The sequence below is a fragment of the Cervus elaphus genome, chromosome 22 (genome assembly GCF_910594005.1).
Source record: "Cervus elaphus chromosome 22, mCerEla1.1, whole genome shotgun sequence".
In the NCBI taxonomy this organism is placed as follows: Eukaryota; Metazoa; Chordata; class Mammalia; order Artiodactyla; family Cervidae; genus Cervus; species Cervus elaphus.
The window spans coordinates 16,987,634-17,003,250 of NC_057836.1; the positions used below are offsets into that span (position 1 = coordinate 16,987,634).

Here is a 15,617-nt window from a genome sequence, read left to right on the forward strand (position 1 = left end):
GAGGGTATGAGGAGTGTGTGTGTGTGAGGAGTGTGTGAGGGTGTATGTGTGTGTGAGGAGTTTATGTATTTGTGTGTGTGAGCGTGTGAAGAGTGTGTGTGTGTGTGTGTAGTATGTGAGGAGTGCTTGAGTGTTGTATGAGGGTGTGTGAGGAGTATGTGAGGGTGAGTGAGGGTGTGTGAGGAGTGTTTGAGTAGCATGTGAGGGTGTGTGTATTTGCGTGAGAAAATGTATGTGTGTGTGTGGGATTGTGTGAGGCTCTGTGTGTGTGTGTGTATGTGTGTGTAAGGGGGATGGATCCTGTCTCTGTGAGATGAACAGGGCCGCTGAGCAGGGACTGAGTCCATTGGTCTGTGAAGCACACAGGGTCTCACAGCGCTGGGTGTCATGGCCGCTCCTTGTAACTGGATCAGAGACAATCGTGCACCTGCCTGCCTCTCTCTGGCTCCTCTCGCCCATCGCCCCGGCTCCCCTCTGCTTGTTGCCATGTCTGCCCAGCACTGGGCTCTGTGAGAGGCTCCGCCTGCTGGGCTCGCCTGTTCCCACCAGGTGTCCATTATGGAGTAGAGAAGGCCTCATCCAGAAGAGAGGACCTCTTGTCTGTAGAGATCAGTTGATGCATAGCCTCAGCTGTATAAGTTCCTAAGTCCCTGCCCTGGTCCCTGTGACTCATTTCCTGTCGTGCTGGGGGCCTGGGACGGTCCTTTCCCCTCCAGGAGCTCCTGTGACTCCGTAGGGAGATCTTTCTCTCATGCCCTCTCCTGCCCCTCCCTGGGAGCTGCTTCCCCCTGAGTGAGAGTGGAGTGTGTCATCAATCCTTCTGTTGTGGTCTGCAAGGTTTCTTTGGACAAATCCGCTGATCTGCTTAGGGGAGTCTTCTTGGGTGACAGAATTTTTTTCTTCTCCTTAGACTTTTAGAATTCTCTCTTTGTCTCTGCATTTGGACAATTTACTCTGTGCGTCTTGGAGAAGGTTGTTTTGGATTGAAATTTTGGGGTTACTTATTAGCTTCTTGAACTTAGATGTCCAGATTTTCCCCCAGGTTTGGGAAATTCTCAGCCTGTCTTTCTTTCTTTGCTAAGTCCCCTTGCTGCATGCGGGTTTTCTCTAGTTGCGGTAAGCAGGGGCTACTCCTCGCTGAGGTGCACAGACTTCTCACTGTGGTGGCTTCTCTTGGTGCAGAGCACAGGCTCCAGGTGCACAGGTTTCAGTAGTTGTGAGACACCGGCTTAGTTGCTCTGCGGCATGTGGAATCTTCCTGGACCAGGGATTGAACTCATGTCCCCTGCATTGGCAGGCGTATTCTTATCCACTTCACCACTGGGGAAGTCCTCAGCTATTATTTCTTTTCTCCTTCACTTCTCCTGTGACTCCATTCAATACATTGTTTCTCTTTATGGTGTACACAGTTCCCACTGCTTTCTACATTCCTTTCATTCTCTTTTTGTTCCTCTAATTGGATACTTTCAACTGATCTTTCTTCTAACTTATTCTTTTTTTTTTTTTTTTCTTTTCCTTGGTCAAGTTTGTTGTTGAATCTCTGTACTGAATTCTTCAGTTTACTCATTGTATTGTGTTCATGCTAAATTGCCTCCATCATGTGTGACTCTTTGTGACCCCATGGACTGTAGCCCACCAGGGTCCTCTGTCCATGGGATTCACCAGGCAAGAATACTGGAGTGGGTTGCTATGTGCTCCTCCAGGGGATCTTCCAGACCCAGGGATCGAACCTGATTCTCTTAGATCTCCTGCACTGGCAGATGGGTTCTTTACCACTAGCACCACACGGGAAGCCCCTTCATTTATTATTCAGCTTCAAAATATCTGGTTAGTTTTTTTTTTTAATTTTATATGTCTTTATTGCTCTTATTTTATTTGTATTATTTTCCTGGTGTCAATAAATATTTGAATTCTCTTGTAACTCTCTGAGCATCTTTTGAAGTATTATTTTGAATTATTTGTCAGGCAATTCTTGGATCTCCATTAATTTGAACTGGTTACAGGAGGTTTGCTGTATTCCTTTGGTGGGATTTTGTTTCCCTGATTCTCCTTGATGTCTTATTCTCTTGTAGATGTCTGCACATTCAAAAAAGCTGTCACCTCTGCCAGACACTAAGTCCTGATTTCAGTAGAGAAAGCCTTTCACCTCTGGGTAGGGGCACACTGGAATACTGCAGGGTGCCAAGTGCAGAGGCATAAGGTGGCACTGGGTCTGGGAGAACATGAGGCTGTTTGGCTCAGGCTGCTGATGTCCACAGCATTGACAACTGTGTGGTGTTTGGCAAGTGTTGCAGGGGGTCTGCTGTCACTGGAATGATAGTTGGTGCCCTCAGCAGTGCCTCTTGTTCCAAAACCTAGGTATCATGACCAGCAGTGGTGGTGACCAGAGCCAATGGTGTGCACACACTTGGCTTTGGGGGTCTGTTGCAGGTGCCTCTGTGGGGAAGATGATGGTTGCAGATGCTCGTGATGTGGGAAAGCCTAGGAAGGCAGCAAAGGCCAAGACCAACAATGGCTCATTGCTCAAACTCATGTCCACTGAGCTGGTGATGCTATCTAACCATCTCATCCTGTGCTGCCCTTCTCCTTTTCCTTCATTCTTTCCCAGCCTCAGGGTCTTTCTCAACGAGTCAGCTCTTTGCATCAGGTGGCCAAAGTACTGGAGCTTCAGCTCCAGCATCAGTCCTTTCAATAAATATTCAGGGTTGATTTCCTTTAGGATTGACTGGTTTGATCTCCTTGCTGTCCAAAGAACTCTCAAGAGTCTTCTCAAGCACCACAGTTCCAAAGCATCAATTCTTCAGGGCTCAGCCTTCTTTATGGTCCAACTCTCACATCCATACTTGACTACTGGAAAACCATCATCTGTGCTTGTGATTAATTCTTTTAGGTGTAAAATCTGCTGCATCTGTCTGCAGAGCAGGTCACTGTGAACTGTGACTGCTCCTGCCATGTGGTTGCTATTGGTCCTTTGTTCTTCTTTCTTATGCCTAGCCGTCTGTATAAGACTGGCTCAGCTTTGCAGGTCTGCGGGAAGTGAACCTGAAGCAGGATTTTCATATGGTGTCCCCAAAGGCTAGGGACTCTGATTACTCACCCTGCTCTTACCCTCTTGGCCAGAGGAACTCTCCTGGCACCCTTGACACTGAGTGATTCTGGTTTGGAGGATGTAATGATGCCTCCAAAATGACAGTATCTTGGCGTGGTCAAACTTCTTAGGGTACTCCAGATCTTTCTGGAGCTGTTTTTGTTACTGATTGCTGTCTAAGTTTGGTCTTTTTTAAGAGGATGGAGGCTACTGTCTCCTAAATCAGCATTTTGGTCATGGCACATTTGAGGTCTTTATTCTTTGAGAGAATGGTTTTGGTTGTAGAAGTTTAGATTGGCATTTTTTTTTTCTTTCACTAAATCTAAGGCTTAAGTCTACTCTACCCTGACATCTCTTTTTGTTCTTGGGGTTTTAGATGTTCGTATAGATGTTTCTCAATTTTATACACCTAGTCTTTATCTTAGTATTTTTCTGTTAATTTTCTGCTGTTATTTCCCATTTTAGTAAAAGTAAGCTAGGTATGGTGTAGTAAAAAAACAAAATGTATCCTTATATAACATGTTCTGTTCACTTTGGCAGGACTTTTGCTATCATAATTCTTCTAGCACTCAGGATGTTGAATTCTCCACCATTATATTATGCTCCCACTGCAATACAAGGCTGCAGGATTTGCTGTGGTAGAAAAATATATTGGCTCTTAAGTGTTTCTATGTGGAAGTGACATCATTTGTTCTGCCACTTTGTTGAATGAGCCAGATCACATGGTTATGCTTAACTTCAAATAGGCAAGGAAATATTACTATTTCCACATGCTCATAAATAGAGAATTTTAAATGTTGCTGACCACTAGTGATGTCTCCATCTATCATGTTCCTGCAAATGAACTCCTTTTTAATGCAGAAACCACAGTTGTCTTAAAACTTAATCGCTAAAGTGACACCTGATCACTTTTGTCAAATTCCATTTGTTAGATGCATGTTACTAGGTACATTGGAGTGTGGATTACAGAAGGACATGAACACCAGGCGACAGGAATAACCAGGACACTGTAGAGCCTGTTACCCCAGCCCTCTGTTCCTAAGCTGGATGAGATGCTCCTTATGGACAGAGAAGTAGAGGGAGGATACCTTCCTGGATACCGGGCCAGGAGCAGTTACTGAGACGGGAAAGCTGGGCCCTAGTAGCCTTGGGCACATCTACAGGGAGGGCAGCATCCAGAGTCTCTGAAGGCCTGTCCTCGGTGGTGTCCCTGGAGCTGGTTCTACTGGCTTGTGAGAAATACCTGGTGTGTCCCTTCCTGCTCCAGGTTCAGTGATGGCACATTGGGAGCTTCGAGTTGGCCACAGTGGGAATGTTTATACCACAGAGGTCAAGAAATACTATATCCAATGCACTTTTTTGCTCTTCAGAGAGCTAATGTTTTAAATACTTATATCACTGCAAGTCTCCTAAAATATCTCCTGTGTCCTGTGACCTGTGTCTTTCTTGCAGATCTGGAGCTGAGGCTGAAGGATGGAGCCCACCGCTGTGAGGGGAGAGTGGAAGTGAAGCACCACGGAGAATGGGGCACAGTAGATGATAGATACTGGAGCATGAAAGATGCATCTGTAGTGTGCAGACAGCTGGTGTGTGGAGCTACCATTGGTTTTCCTGGAAGGGCTTATTTTGGGCCAGGACTTGGCCCCATTTGGCTTTTGCATACTTCATGTGAAGGGACAGAGTCAACTGTCAGTGACTGTAGGCATTCTGATATTAAAGATTATCGTAATAATAGCTATTCCCATGATCAGGATGCTGGAGTAGTCTGCTCAGGTAAGTCCTGTCTGATCTGGCATGGAATCTCTAGCAGGAGAAGCCTCTGTCTTATCACCAGAATGACTCGAGATTATGGATTATAGCCTTTAGAACATGCTTGGGTGAAGGGTCTGTGTGATGTGTCACAGAAGGTAGAGAAGTCAGGTCAAAAGTTTCATACAGATATAGCTGCTGTGTTTGACCTCTGTGACATAGTCTTATCATGGTAATTGTTCTGTATTCTTTGACATAATGGTCAGTAGGGTGTGGCTACATGGTGCAGGGTGGTGGTCACAGGACAGTTGTAGGCAACAAGGTGTATCATACTCATAGGTCTTAAAACTCAGAGTCACCACACTCCATCAGGTCAGTATGTGGGGGATGTGCCAATAGAATAGGCTCAACCAAGCAATGGTGACCCAAAAGGGCATGTTAAGACCTATGGGCATGTGACCTTACAGGGGGTCAGGGTGCAGTTACACAAGGAAAAGGTGTGAGGGGATTTCACTGGTACATTTAAATGTCCCTAGGTCACAGTCAGAGGAAGCCAGAAGTGGAACTTGTGGCAGAAAACAGTCTCATCACACTGGTGCACCTGATCAACTGAGTGGGGAGCTCACATGACATTTGCAGGGATGTTGAGGGACCAGGAAAATGAAGTCTTGAAGTTTACAACACAGTAGCTGAAATGCATCGCGTATAAGAGGCAGGGAAGCTAAGAGGACCTGAAGTGACTCCTATGAAGTGCTCAGTGCTGTCTATGTGTTTGACCTGTGCCAAGGTGGATGCAGTAAATACAACAGTGAACCTAGGGTGTGAGTGGGTGATCACAGTATTTGACAGAGATGCTTCTAGTTGTTATCATTATTACGGATTGGATGTCCAGGATATTTTTTTTCCCAATTATTTTTATTAGTTGGAGGCTAAGTACTTTACAATATTGTAGTGGTTTTTGCCATACACTGACATGAGTCAGCCATGGATTTACCTGTGTTCCCCATCCTGAACCCCCTTCCCACCTCCCTCCCCATCCCATCCCTCTGGGTCATCCCAGTGCACCAGCCCCAAGCACTTGGCTTATGCATCCAACGTGGAGATGTCCAGGATATTAATCCCATCAGAGAAGCTGGACTGGAGGAAGATATTGTCAGTTATCACAGTGAATTCCCTCACATAGGGAGCTGGTCTTAGGCAAGAATCACCCCACCTGATGTGATCGTGGGACAAGGGAGCCCTGAGGACACCTGCAGTAGGACCTTAGCAGCCACAGCCAGTCAGCTCTTGGGTGTTTATGTTGAGGAAGATCATTGGAAAAGTGATCTTTTCTAATCTCACCTTCAGCAGATCTTTGATGATTCCAGTTGAAGCCCTTAAGAAAAACAATTCTTTCCCTTTTCAAAAGGTACTTTATTGAGGTATGACTGACATACAAAACTGCTTGATAAGTATGCATTTGTGAAACCATTACAGCACTTATGTCATAAATCTATCCATCTCTTCAAAAAGTTTTCTTCCATTCTCTTTATTATTCTTATTAAAAATAATTATTTTCAAGGAGATTTTAAATTTTAGTTAGAAACTTTTGTTTTAAGCAAACCTGTTTTCTGGCATCTCAAGTAACCTTCCTCATTGTCACAATGTCCTAATCATAGTTCTAACTGCAGATAAATTTGTGGAAACACTACAGGTGTCTCTACCATATTTTGATAAGTCAGCATCTGAATGAAAATGGAGTGTGTGATGTTTGAATTTTCTGTGAAATTAGAACTCCCAATGTCATCATCCTAAGAAGATTGATGTCTTGATATTAATTCCAGTTAAGATACACTTAAAAGTAAAGAATTGGAGAGTGTTCTGATATTTAAACCCTGATTGTGGTTTGTACTCCCCGACTACCATTGCTCTAACTTAGGCTCTCACATTTATGAATGGTTCCAGGTTCCTTCTATTTCTCTTTTTGTCATTAGTTTCCTCCCCTTGGTCTGTCTTTTCTGTATTTTCAGACATGTTTTAATGATGCAAAGATAAGTTAAAGTGGTGGTGATGTAAGATTAGAATAGCTTGTTTTTTTCATTTTCTTAATCGAAATTGAACTCTTGGAGTTTCTTCTGGTTAATTTTAGGAGTCAGGTATGGAAGAGAAATTTCAGCCTCAGTAGTGGATTGCTGGAAGTGGAGTACTGTGTTTAGGAGAAATCTAGAGTGGAAACAATGACCAGAGAAGAAGGTAGAGAAGCTTGTTTGAAATAACGAGGAGACTTCAATGAGGGGCTAAACAATTTGAGCAGGACTGTGGTGCAAGTGTGCTAAGTTGCTTCAGTCCTGTCCTACTCTTTGTGACACCATGGACCGTAGCCCACCAAGCTCCTCTGTCCATGGGATTCTCCAGGCAAGAATACTGGAGTGGGTTGCCATTTCCTTCTCCAGGGGATCTCTCTCACTCAGGGATCAAACCTGGGTCTCCTGCATTGCAGGCAGAGTCTTGATTATCTTCTGAGCCACCAGGAACTACAGTACTGAACTGGAAACTGGTGAGGGGATGAAGATGCAAGGATTGCAGGAGGGGAGGGTTGGAAAGATGCAGGTCAACTCCTACATTCACCACAGCCTCTGTGTTACACTTCCTTCCTGCCCTCATCCCTTCCCTCCCTCTCTTCCTTTATCCTGTTGTGGGAGTCATTTCTGAGGTCTGTGGAAGTGCTAGGAGGTTGCAGTTTTCTTAGAGGAAAGTTTTTATAATAGAGATTCTGTTTATTTAACAAATATAAGTTTATTCATATTTTTCTCTCTTTTTTTGTATCCGATTTTGGTGAGTTGTGTTTCACAAGTAATGTGTTTTCAAGGACTAGGCCCACTTTACAAAAAATTTTCAAATTAGAATAACGCTAGTTCATATCTCTTATCTTTAGATGTTGGGAAGATCTATAATGATATTCCTCCTTTTGTTACTGGTATTGTTAATTTGTGTTCGCTCTTTTTTTATAATTGGTTTTGCTAGAAGATGATCGGTGTTAATGTTTTTAAGAGAATCACTAATGGACCCTATTGATTTTTTTGATTTGTATTTGCTTTCTACTTATTTGATTTCTGTACTCAGTTCTCACTCCTCTTTTTCAGTTATGATCTTCCCTGATAGCTCAGTTGGTAAAGCGTCTGCCTGCAATGCAGGAGACCCCTGTTTGATTCCCGGATTGGGAAGATCCCCTGGAGAAGGGATAGGCTACCCACTCCAGTATTCCTGGGCTTCCCTTGTGGCTCAGCTGGTAAAGAATCTGCCTGCAATGAGGGGCATCTGGGATCGATCCTTGGGTTGGGAAGATCCCCTGGAGAAGGGAAGACTACCCACTCCAGTATTCTGGCCTGGAGAATTCCATGGACTGTATAGACCATGGGGTCACAAAGAGTCAGACACGACTGAGTGACTTTCACTTTTCAGTTATGACTGTTGTTGCTATTGTAGATTCTTGGGTCTTAGATCATTTTCTTCTGTTTCTATTTTTATTCTAATGTAGGCATCTAGGAAGCATCAAGGTTCTAAATTTTCTTCTAAGCATCACTTTATTTTTAAGCCACCAGTTTTGATAGTATATAATTTCTTTTGTATTTTATTACCAAAAAATGTTTCTTTTTCTCTGAATGTATTCTTTGTCTTATAGTCTGACTTTGTATGATATTAATATAGATGCTGTATACAGCTTTCTTTGATTTGTGTTTGCATAGTATACAATTTTTTACCTTTTTAATATGTTTCTGTGTTTATATTTAAACACACATATATTTATAGATAGTATATTGTTTTGTCTTATTTTATCTGGTCTGATCATCTTATTGTTTATTTGGCGTACTTAAATTATTTACATTTAATGTAATTATTGATATAATTGAGTTTAAGTGTACTTGCCTGCTATCTGTTATATCTTTGTTCCTATTTTAATCTTTGAGTATATTTTATTATTTTATCTTAAAACTCTATTGGCTTATTAATCATATCAGATTTTTAGGCGATAATAATGTTGAATTATTTTTTTTAATTTTAAAATAATTTTAATTTATTTTTGACTGTGCTGGGTCTTCACTGATGCATGGGTTTTTCTCTAGCTGCGGAGATCAGAGGCTACTGTCTAGTTGCAGTGCCCGAGGTTCCCATTGCGGTGGCCTCTCCTGTTTTGGAGCACAGGCTCTAGGGCGCACAAGCTTCAGTAGTCGTGGCCCCTGGGCTCTAGAGCACAGGCTCACTAGTTGTGATGCATCAGCTTAGTTGCTCCGTGGTATGTGGGATTTTCCTAGACCTGGCATCGAAACTGCGTCTCCTGCATTGGCAGATGGATTGCTCACCACTGAACCATTGGGGAAGCCCATGTTGAATTATTAATGTTTAATTACATTTTACCTTGAAATGATATTATGTCACAACAAGCAATGTCAGTCACTAGTTTTCTACCACTTCCCTGTTCTTGTCTTTGGTGCTATCATTGTCATACATTCTACTTATAGATTTATTATGAATCTTATAGTTTGTTGCTAATATTTTGCCGTAAATCTTCTCAAAGAGAATCAGCATTTAGCACAGTCTCTACAGCTTTGAGAGGATCCCTGTTTTCATCTGCTGTCATCTTCCTTTAGCTTGAAGAACTTTCTGAGGCAGTTTTGTGTAGTATGTGTCTGGTGGCCTCCAATTCTATCATCCTTCATTGACCTGAAATCATTTTAATTTTCATTCAGTTTTGAAAAGTATTTTCATAGCTGATTCAATTCTAAGGTAACAAATGCCCAACCCCAATACTTTAAATATCATTGTTATGTGACTTTCATTGCCTCCAACAAAAAGTCAGTAAATGATACTTATCTTTTTGTTCCTTGTATATTATGTGTCAAATTTCCCTGGCTGCTCTTAAGATATTTTTGTTTCTTTGATTACTACTGAATTTCAGCATTTACATTGTCATGTTTTCTGAGAATGATTTCATTACCTTGTTTGGGGTTTGTTTAGCTTTTCAAATCAGTGGATTTACAGTTTTCAAAAAATTTGGAAAAACTTCCTTTATCTTTTCTTAGTATTTTTCCACACAGCCCTTATTTTGAATCTCCAAATACACATATTTTATATATTTTTATGTTATCCACTACATGCCACTGTGTTTTCATTCATATTTTTCTGCCTTTTTGCTCACTTTGGTTCAGTTTAGATAGTATCTATTGCAGTGTTTTACTTCCCAATTCTTTCATTCTGCAGTGTCTAGTCTCTTGTGTAATTAATCCAAATAATTGTCCATTCCAACACTATATTTTTTCGGTTTTAGAAGTCTCATTTGTTTATTTTTCCTAGTTTTCCTCCCTGCTTATTTTTATTCTTCATTATACATATTGATATTAGTGGTTTAAAGGTCTCTTTGGCCAATTCAATCATTTCTATAATTTTTGAAGCTGATTTAAATAATTATTTTTTAAAAATGTGTTATGGGTTACATTTTTCCCCTTTGGAAATTCTAATAATTTTTTTGGTTGGATGTTGGGCATCACTAAGCAGTCCTTTACCAGTAAGAACTTTAGAAATAAATAATCAGAACACATCTAAAAATCAGGGAATTGTACTTGATGAATCAAATAAAGTTTTTTCATTGGGTTATCTTCATTCTGTTCAAAATGTGGTCCTTTGATGACCAAATGATGAACTTTTATTTTGGCTTGTCTCCTTTAGTTTTAAATCTTCCTTGATCCCACCTTGCCTGCCATATGCCCCACCTACACCCTACTTCCTCAGCAGTAGCTATCCTTTCTGATTTTCTATTCCATTCATCTGTATCTTTTAAAATGGTGTTTGCTTGTCTGAAGTGGGAGACATGAAAAAGGATAGCAGCTTAAGTGGTAGATGGGAGGAGCAGAGGGTGATGTAATATGCTAACAACCTATTCAGCAAGTGTTTCCCACAAATACTTACATATTTTGTTCATATTGAGGCTTCTTCAACTTGGAACTCTGCAAATTATGGCTTGTTTGCTCACTTTCTCCTCCTTCTCCATCTTCCTCCTCCTTTTAGAATTGTCAAACTTTCAACATGCCATCTTCTTTCGGAATTGTAAAACACCTATGAAAGAAATTAAAGACAATATGATCAATGGAAAGTCATTCTGTGCTTCTGGCCTGGAAGAATTAACATTGTTAAAATGCCTGTACAGTCAAAGTGATCTACAGATTTAATGCAATTCCTATCTAAATCCCAATGACATTCTTAATAGAAATAGAGAAAACAATCTTAAAATAGCAGTGTGTGGTTTAATTTTTGTATATTCATGAATTTCCTGTTTCTTTATCACTATTGAGTTTTAGTTCCATTCCATTATGGTCATGAGAGATACTTGGAATTATTTTAATATTTTTGAATTTGTTAAGAGTTATTTGTAACCTAGCCTGGAGAATATTCCATTTGTACTTGAGAAGAATGCATATTTTTCTGTGGTTAGAATTAGTACAATGATAGTATTAAAATCAATTAGCATTTTCTATGAGTCCTGTTTCAAAAGAAAAACCTTTAATAGGAGATGATCTGGAAACTCAGCTGTCTGGTAAGCTCCCCCTGAGAACACACACTCTACCAGGTTCTTTGACAAATCCTAGGATTTCAAGAGAGATGGCTGGGACTCTCTCTCTATGACTCTGTTTTCTTAATTCCTCTTCTTTCCCACTGAGGTCACTGAAGAAATTCATGGCATTTTTGCTATTGAAAAGACAAGATGTGATGACATAAACATGAATTAGTGATAGCATCTATATTTCGTCTCTGGAGCTGTCACCTGTCTACAGGTTGGCATCCCCTCATGGATCCAGCCTCAAGACTTTCCCTCATCTAAGTCACTTGAGGACTAGCTCCTGGGAGAGAAAATTGATCAGAATATTAGCCCTGCAAGTTCCAGGAAAGCTTTCTAAGCTTGTCTGGATGCTAGGATTCTAATCTCACAGCCCACGTTCCTCTGGGTGGGTTCTGTTCTGCATATCTCTACTTTCAAGTGCCTCCATATTATATGTTATCCTTGGATCTGTAGGTCCTAGGCTGTAAATGAGAAATTCACTTCTTCAACCAATGCTAAAAGATGTGTTTCCAGAATTCAGCCATTCCAATGATCTGAACTGGGCTCTGTAGTTTCTTGGCTCCTAGACCAAGGAATTCAGATTTCTAACCAGTCTCAAAGTATATGTTCTTGGGATTCAGCCATTCCAAACTGACCTTGTAATGCTCCTGGATTTCTCTTTAGAAACCTGCTCAAGAAAATTCTATTATGATACTAACTGTCAAAGACTCTCTACATGCTCCACTTCTAAAAAGAAAAACTTTCACACCGCGGCCTGTAATGAGCAGTTTCAAGTCAGTACCACGAACATTCACTGGTTTTGTTGTTGTTTCCTCTTAGGATTTGCACGTCTGGCTGGAGGGGATGGACCCTGCTCAGGGCAAGTAGAAGTGCATTCTGGAGAAGCCTGGATCCCAGTGTCTGATGGGAACTTCACACTCCCCACTGCCCAGGTCATCTGTGCAGAGCTGGGGTGTGGCAAGGCTGTGTCTGTCCTGGGACATGTGCCCTTCAGAGAGTCCGATGGCCGGGTCTGGGCTGAAGAGTTCTGGTGTGAGGGGGAGGAGCCTGAGCTCCGGGTCTGCCCCAGAGTGCCCTGTCCAGGGGGCAGGTGTCACCGCAGTGGAGGTGCTCAGGTTGTCTGTTCAGGTGAGATGCATGTCAGGCCTTTCATCTCTGTGAACACCCTGTTCATGTGATTTTGCTGAAACTCTGTCTTCTTCTACCAGCATACTCAGAAGTCCGGCTCATGACAAACAGCTCCTCTCAGTGTGAGGGGCAGGTGGAGATGAACATTTCTGGACGATGGAGAGCGCTCTGTGCCTCCCACTGGAGTCTGGCCAATGCCAATGTTGTCTGTCGTCAGCTTGGCTGTGGAGTTGCCGTCTCCACTCCCAGAGGACCACACTTGGTGGAAGAAGGTGATCAGATCTCAACAGTCCGATTTCACTGCTCAGGGGCGGAGTTCTTCCTGTGGAGTTGTCCTGTGACTGTCCTGGGTGGGCCTGACTGTTCCCATGGCAACACGGCCTCTGTGGTCTGCTCAGGTAAGAGAGAGGGACAAGGGCTACTAGTACTCAGGATGCTCCTGGAGTGAAATGTCCCCAAGAACAGAGAGTGAGGGAAAATGGACTTCAAAGTCAGATATTTCGTGGTGAAACATGGATCTTCTCATTGTTCCTTCATTTTTCAGGCCAGGGCAAGGAGTATGAAGGGGAATAATATATTTTTAAGCAACATTGTTGTTTACATATAATCATAGAAGACAGTGTAGAAGCAGTAAGTATAGACCTCAGTATGAACCCCAATCCAGAGCAACAAAGAGAATGTCCCCAGCACCACAGTCACTGTTGCCGCCAGTAACTGTGTCCTCCCTCCTTTACAGGGAAAACCGCTTACCTAACTTCTACCAACATAGTGTTTTATCAATTTTTGAACTTTATATAAAATGATGCAGTATGTTGCATCTTTTGTATCTAATTTTTTAAACTCAAAATTATGTTTGGGATTCACTCATGATGTTGTATATTGTAGCACTTTATTTTATTTTTTTTATTACTGTAGAGTATGACTTTGAATGATCACATGGTCATGTACTGATCAATTCTACTGACAGCATAAATCTGAGTTGTTTCCAGTTCTTGACTATTACAAATATGATACTACAACTTACCATGACAATGTCTTTGGATGCAAATATGTGATACTTTCCATGTTTAACCTTTGGTCTTTTCTTTTCTTTTCTTTTGATTTAGTTGATTTATTTCGTTTGATTAAATGGTGTCCTTTGATGAACTCATTTCTTAATCTTATGGAAACATAACTTGCCAACTTTTTCCTGTAGATTTAATGTTTCTTATACCCTTTAAAAAGAATTTTTGCCTACTCCAAGATCATAAAAACATTCTCCAAGAGTTTGTTATCGAAATTTTATAATTTTTCTCTTGCATATAATTGTGCATTCCTTCTGGGATTGATATCTGTGTAAGATAAGGGTCAGGTTTCATATGGACATCCAATTGACTCAATCTTTTTCTGAAAAGACTCTTTTCCCCACTTCAGAGATGCCTTCGTCATAAACAGAAAGGCAAGTATGTCTGTCCTTTTTAAGACTCTCTGTTCTGTTCCATGTTATCATTTGTCTATCCTCATGCCAATACTGCATTTTCTTAATTATCATAACTTTGTCGTCGTTGTTGTTCAATCACTAAGTCATGTCTGACTCTTTGTGACCTCATGAACTACAGCTCACCAGGCTTCCATGTCCTTCACTATCTCCCAGAGTTTCAAACTTTGTAGTAAGTCTTAATAATTTTAATTTACAAGAGTTACTTTATATTAACTCCTCTAACTTTGTTGCTTTTCTTACCAACTGTGATGGTCATTCTTGGTTGCTTGTATTTTGTATGAATTTACAAATCAGCTTGTCATTTCACCAAAAGAAAAGCTGAAGGCTATTTTCATTGAGATTAGATTTTAAAATTTGAGAGTAGACAAAGAAATTTGAGGATGATTGACAGTGACAGTGTTGAGTTTTCCAAATCCTTGACATAATACATCCCTCCGTTCAGTTAGATCTTGAATTTCTCTCAGAGATTTTGCCCATCTTCTACTAGGATTTCTCCTAGGTATTTTATTTTTGATGTTATGAGTATTTTTGTGAAAGTGTCCTGGCAAAGAATTCTCTTTGAGTTGTTTTCATCTTTTAATTTTTTAAATTTTGATGTCATTTGAGACATTAAAATGTTGGGAAAGTAATATAAAAATTCCCTTATAACCTTTACCTGGGTTTCTAAATGTTAGTATCAATATTTTGCTTTAATCTTTCTGTGTGTGTGAGTGCCTTTCCTTCACGATTCCCCTTCTGCCCCATTTCTTCCTGAATATGTAAAATCTTTCTGAATTAAGTTGAAGAAATGATGTTCCTTTACCCTTAGAACACTTCTAGGAGTTTTTTTTTTACAGAACCAGAGTTCTGTCAAGTCTTTAAATGACTTCAGCTCCAGGTGACATCTAATTGCAGCACTGAAAGACCCCACTGAAAGACTGCCAAACTGAGTTTTTTTCCTGATCAATGACTCAAAATCATAAGCAAAATGAAGTATATATTCTTTTTCTTCAGCTAAAAGTTTTGCCTTTTCATATTGATCAAATGGCTAACATCGTTGAATCACATAAAAAGCAAGAGAGTTCTGGAAAAACATCTTCTGCTTTATTGACTATGCCAAAACTTTGAGTGTGTGGATCATAAAAAACTGTGGAAATTTCTTAAAGAGATGGGAATACCAGACCACCTTACCTGCCTCCTGTATGCAGAAATATCAAGAAACTCAGAAATGCTGATGACACCACCTTTATGGCAGAAAGCAAAGAGGAGCTGAAGAGCCTCTTGATGAATGTGAAAGAGGAGAGTGAAAAAGCTGGCTTAAAACTCAACAATCAAAAAACTAAGATCAAGGCATCCAGTCCCATCACTTCATGGCAAATAGATGGGGTAACAGTGGAAACAGTGGCTGACTTCATTTTTTTGGGCTCCAAAATCACTGCAGATGGTGACTGCAGACCAAGAAATTAAAAGACACTTACTCCTTGGAAGGAAAGTTATGACCCAATCTAGACAGCATATTAAAAAGCAGAGACATTACTTTGCCAACAAAGGTCTGTCTAGTGAAGGCTATGGTTTTTCCAGTAGTCATGTATGGATGTGAG

General features: G+C 40.9%; 1 protein-coding gene across 1 annotated transcript in view; it reads left to right on the forward strand.

Moving 5' to 3' along the window:
* LOC122679939 overlaps positions 1–15,617 on the forward strand; it is a 335,468-nt gene that overhangs the window by 77,395 nt on the left and 242,456 nt on the right. The window lies entirely within an intron of this gene.